We start from the raw sequence: 5,411 nt of genomic DNA, 5'->3' as shown, positions 1-5,411 counted from the left end.
GTTCCAGACAGGCGGGAATGAGGCACCGCCACTCTTGCCCGCCCCAGTTGACGCTGCTGCTCTTGCTACTGTTCTTATTTGGGTGGGAGGGAGCCCGGTCCTGTGCCTGCCCTCCTCTAGCCCTCTGCCAGTCCTCTCAGGGCTGTCCTGGCCTCCCTTCTCCTTCTGCTTTAGCCTTACTCCATCCAGGCCCCTCTCCTGCTCCAAGGCTTTCAGTGGTCACCATGTTTCTTGGGCTTAGAGGCCAAGTATCACAGGGGTGGGAGATAGGTGGGCTTCTCTCCCCTCACCCCTACTTTCCTGCTCTTGGGTAGGATCACTGGGGCTAGCAGTGGGGGCCCAAGTAGTACCAGCCTGCCTCTTCTGTCCATACCCCTGCTGTCTTCACACCTGCTGGGCATTTCTCTCCAAGGCCCTTTGCCCCATGATGCAGTCAGTAGGTACCTGACCAAGACAGCTGCCCATCTCCCCTCCACAAGGACTCACCTTTTTCTTCCCAGCAGCATGGCCCATCAGGAGAAGACTGGTCCTATGTGCCCTGCTCTGGTCCTACCTACCAATGCCCAGCCTGGCAGAACCTGCAGCCCTTGGCCACCACTTCTCAGTCTCTTGGCATCATTCTACCCATCCTTGGTCTTATCACATCCACTCTGAGTCTGCAGTCCCCGAGGACGGGCTCTCCTGGCTGGCAGAATGATCTTAGCCAAGATTTTCTTCTATATGCTGAGATGAGCAATTTTCTTGACATGATATAATCCACCCAAGAAAATAGCTACTGACCCAACTGCCGTGAAGGAAATATCATTTACCTATAGAATTTCATTGGTTTGACAATTTTTCATTCTCCTGGCAATGGAATTGAGCATACCAGTGAAAGTATGGATGCACTGGTAATTGCCAATGCTATTTACAAGGGTTCCTTAAACACTGCCCTCACCCCCATCCACTGCCCCCATCATAGAGCCTTCCTCTTTCCTCTGAGTGTCCTCCATGTTGCATATTATCAAGGGGCCCACGGCCCCTGGAGAGGAGACCAAACCAGGAGCAGCAAGGTGGGGTCATTCTTCTTCTCACAGTCCCTCTCCACGTCTATGAGGTCTATGGGGAGGTTGGGCCAGCTTGCAGGGATAAGGGAGGGAGGGAGGAAGGAGGGAGGGAGGGAGGGAGGGAGGGAGGGAGGGAAGGAGGGAGGGAGGGAGGGAGGGAGACATTCAGCTTGGGCTTTCCCCACTGAATAAACCATTGATTACCTACTTCTTTCGTATTGAATGAGCATTTCCCTCAGAGTCAGCAGAGGGACTGGCTGCAGTTCTGCTGAACACACTTTTCAACCTCTGATCACTGTGTGGTCATCTTCCCTCTTTCCTCTAGGAGGTCTCTATTCCACCCCTTCCACCTCCACCTGAATCCCTGAGGTGCAGTGCAGGAGATTGGACCTTTCTGAGGCAGGACTCTGTTAACAGTGAGCAGAAGAGAGGACAGTGGGGTGGGGTCCTGGGGTATGTTGACTACACTGAGGGCTGTGAGTGCTCAGACACCCTGGCCAGCCTACCCCAGAGTCTCCAGAAGGGAGCAGGGCCCAGGAGTGGCTGCACACAAGCTGGAGTATAGGCTAACCGGAGGCTTCAGACCTAAGGGCCTTCTCAGTAGTGGGGAAGACTCCCTGGTCTGAAGGCTGGCAGGAGAGTTCGGCTACTGAGGGCAGTGCCATTTGGGGTTTGGGGCATGGAGGAAGGAAATGAGGCCTTCCAATCCCTGGGAGCTCAGAGAGGCCTGGAGGAGCAGTCAGGGAAGGTTGCCTGGAAGAGTCAAGCAAGACAGAAGAAAGTGTGGCTGAACAGGGAGGGAAAGAAAGTACAAGAAAACTGCACCTTTTCCCTTGGTATGGCCCAACCTCTCCAGACCCCTCCGTTCTTATATCCTTCCTTGCTCCACTTCCTACCAGGGGCCAAATGACACCAGAGGAGCAGCCGCACCCCCTCTCCCCCTCCCCTCACCCACCTCCCACCCCACCTAGTGAAAGTACCTAAATGAACTCACTGCTTGTCCATAGTGGAGGGGCAACACCCTTTCCTCCTCCCTCTCCCCACCCTGCTGAACCAACAGCCAGACTTCCCAGAAGGGGGCTCCTTGGAATAAGAAAAGGGAAGGGAAAATGGATAAGAAGAGAAGACAGAGAGGAAAGGGTAAGAAGGGAGAGTAAGATGAAGGGATCAGTACATCTGAGGAGGACCTTCAGGCACTGCCAGGAAGGAGAGCCACCACGCATCTCTGGTGGAATGCTTTGTGAGCTCGGTGTCTTCCTTTGGGAGCTAGGAGCACAGTGTCCCTGGGGTTGGCTGCTGCTCTCTGGAGCTCCATGAACAATGTCCTCTAAGGAGTATCCTTCCAACCCAGCAGACCCATCTCCATGGGCACTCAGTGCCCTATAGCCTCTCTGAACTTCTTCAGGATCTGTAGTCCCTGTGACCATGACGGTGATATGGGCTAATTTCCTGGTCTCCAGGGATGCCCAGATTCTCTGAGAGAAGCCCTGACTCTCTCATTTTGGGACCTTGCCCAAGCACAAAATCTCCAGAGGAGGGGAAATGGACAGGGACACTGGTCTGGCTGAGTTCCCAAGATGAAAGCCATGGGCGCAGTCAGGCCCCCACCTGTCCTAGGCCTGAGCCTCACTGGGACCAGCCTGGGCCTTCCCCGGGACCAGCAGTACGGAGGCAGGCAAGGTGGGAAGAAAAGAGCACAGCAGTGTCTGGAGGCCCTCTGCCCTCTGCTGAGGACCTCCCCAAGCATCATACTCCCCCTGTCAGTCCCAACCAGTTCCATTAATATTAGAGCAGGAATTATAAAGCAATCAGGGGAATCTTTTCTTCCTACTTTTTAGAATGATTCCCTTCTCAGCCTAAGTGAAAACATCAAGATCATTGCAGGCTCCAAGTGGCTCAGGGAAGGGGACAGTTGCAGAAGAGAGGAATCTCTCCCCAGAATGGGAGAGAAAAGAGAAAGGAAGACTCCATTCTTGGTCCTCTCAAGTCCAGCAAAATCTTGGCCCATGTTCCCCTGTGTCCTGTTCTCACCCAGCTCTGGGCTTTAGGTGATTCTGGGAGTTTTGTAGGTAATCCATTGGCAGATGAGGGAGGACCCACTAGGGTCTCGGTTGGAGGATGAGGGAGGAAGAGCTGGGGCTCAACAGGGCTCAACTAGTTGGGAGTTCTCTTCCTGGCTCTGTCACTTCAGGCTGTGTGATATGAGCAAGCTGCTGGTCCTCTCTGGGCTTGACCTTCTCCATCTATACAATGAGATGTTTTCACTGGATCATTCCTGAGGCCCTTTCCCAGCTCTAATAGTCTATGCAGTAAAGACTACAGTGGAAGTAGTTGGAAGGGACTGGAAAATTGAGCTTTGTCCCAGGTTGGGGCTCCGTGATCAGGACTGGGTTGGGAGCAAGGGGGCTTGGACTCCCAAATCCCTGTCTCTGCCCACCCAGTCCAACCGCCTCACCTTATCTTTAGACCCCAACTATCAGGGGCTCAGGTCCTACCCGAGCTCTGGGCTTGGGTCTTCAGGACCCACCAGAAGATGGGCTCTATGATATAAGGGTTTATTCTGTCTTGTTTTCTTAGAACAGTACAGGCATGTGGACAGGGCTTGGAGGCTAGAAGCAGTTCACTTGAAGAGAAGTGGTAGGAGCAGATGGTGAAACAAACAAAAGGGGAATTGGGGAGGTGCCCAGTGGGGACATCCAAGACATTTCATTGTGTGGGCTTCTGAGTCAGAGTACAGAGATTGGAGCCAGACTGCCTAAGTTAGAACCCTGACTGTACCATTCACCAGCACTGTGACCTTGTACAAGCCACCCAGCCTGTAAGAGGTTAACAGCATCTTAAAGGATTGTTGGGAATAACAAAACAGTGTATGCAAATCACCTGGTATAGGAAGCACTCAATAATTGAGACATGACATTATTATTGTTGTCCAGTCATCAACAACAACATATCAACTTGGGGCCAAACTTGATTTTTCCATCTTTTTGACCTTCTGCACTTGGACAGGAGGGGCCCAGTGGAGGCAGCTGGATAGTTTCCCATTTCTTTCCCAGCCAGAGAACCAGCCCCAGGGCTCCCTGCAGTTCTGAGATATGGACAGCAGATGGCAGCATTTCACTGTGGTTAATGGGTACTAAGCCTCCCTTCCTTTGCCTTGCAGTTAGGACTGGTCTCACTCCCTTCCACAAGGGATGTCTCTTTCTCCCCTCTTTCTGTATGAGCTAAATAGACCTTGTTTTCCTAGGCTGTGGAATGTGTAACTATAGGACAATGGACCCCAACTAAGCAGGAACTATGGCTTTGTTGCTCTCACCAAACCCTGCCCAACCTAGTAAGGAGGCAGCACAGTGCATGGCGGTTGCTGGGTGGAGTACGGGGAGGGTCCCCTTCCTGGGGGTGCTGCGGCCCTTGGGCTCTCTCTGTGGGCGGGGGGGGGGGGCAAGGGAGGAGGCTAGGTGGGCACATTAGGTTCTGTTTTGCAGCCTCTGAAGGTGTGGGGGGTTGGATGCCTTGCAAAGCTGACCTCCAAGAGAAGTGTGAGATGGAAAGGCAGAGTCCTTGAAATCCAAGGTAACTGAGAGGCTACAAACTGCAGAGCCCCTTGACTTTATCCTCAGATCTCCTACCTGCAGAACGGGGAAATTTGTACCATCCTTCTGATTGGCTATATAGAGCGGTCAGAAGGGTAAAAATCGGGAACCCAAGATTAAATGTCTAGAGGAAGTGGGTGCTTGAAGGTGGAGGTGTGAGCCCAGCTCCTGCCCCGGCCCCATTTTCCCACCAAACTCTCAAATCACCGTCCAAGAGTGACCCAGGCAGTTTTATCTTTCTGAGTATTGACTATTAAGTTTGAAAGTAAATTGCTGTTCAGCCACAGGAACAAGGGAGATTTACGCTAATTGCTGGGTGGATGTACCAACTCGTGGTTTCTAATTCATCGTCTTGCCAAGGCTGAAGCTAGGAAGAAGCAAAGGGAAAGAAGAGGGACCCTGGGAACAACTAGACACTCTTATAAAAGGGTGTGGCTGTAGGAGATGTTGGGAACCCCTCCCCAGGAGCTGATAATGATGCCCTGGGTCTCCAGGGAGGACAGTAGCCAGGGGAGGAAGGAGGGGAAAGTCTTTGGCTGCTCATGGTTGTTAAGAAGTTAATCCCAAGTGGGCTGATAATTTGTCACCCCCTCCCCGCCCGGCCTCATGGCTGGCCTATTTCTCTGAGGTTGGTTTCATCCTTTATGGGGTTGTTCCAACCGCTCAATATGATTCAATTGATGGGCTACAAATCCCAAGACTGATTGGCAACTTGCAGAAAGTGTATCTGGCAGTGGAAGGTGCAGCTTTCAAGAGCTCATCACTGAAAGGACTC

This window comes from Rhinolophus hipposideros, assembly GCF_964194185.1.
Source record: "Rhinolophus hipposideros genome assembly, chromosome: 10".
Taxonomy (NCBI): Eukaryota; Metazoa; Chordata; class Mammalia; order Chiroptera; family Rhinolophidae; genus Rhinolophus; species Rhinolophus hipposideros.
This window is presented reverse-complemented; position numbering follows the sequence as displayed.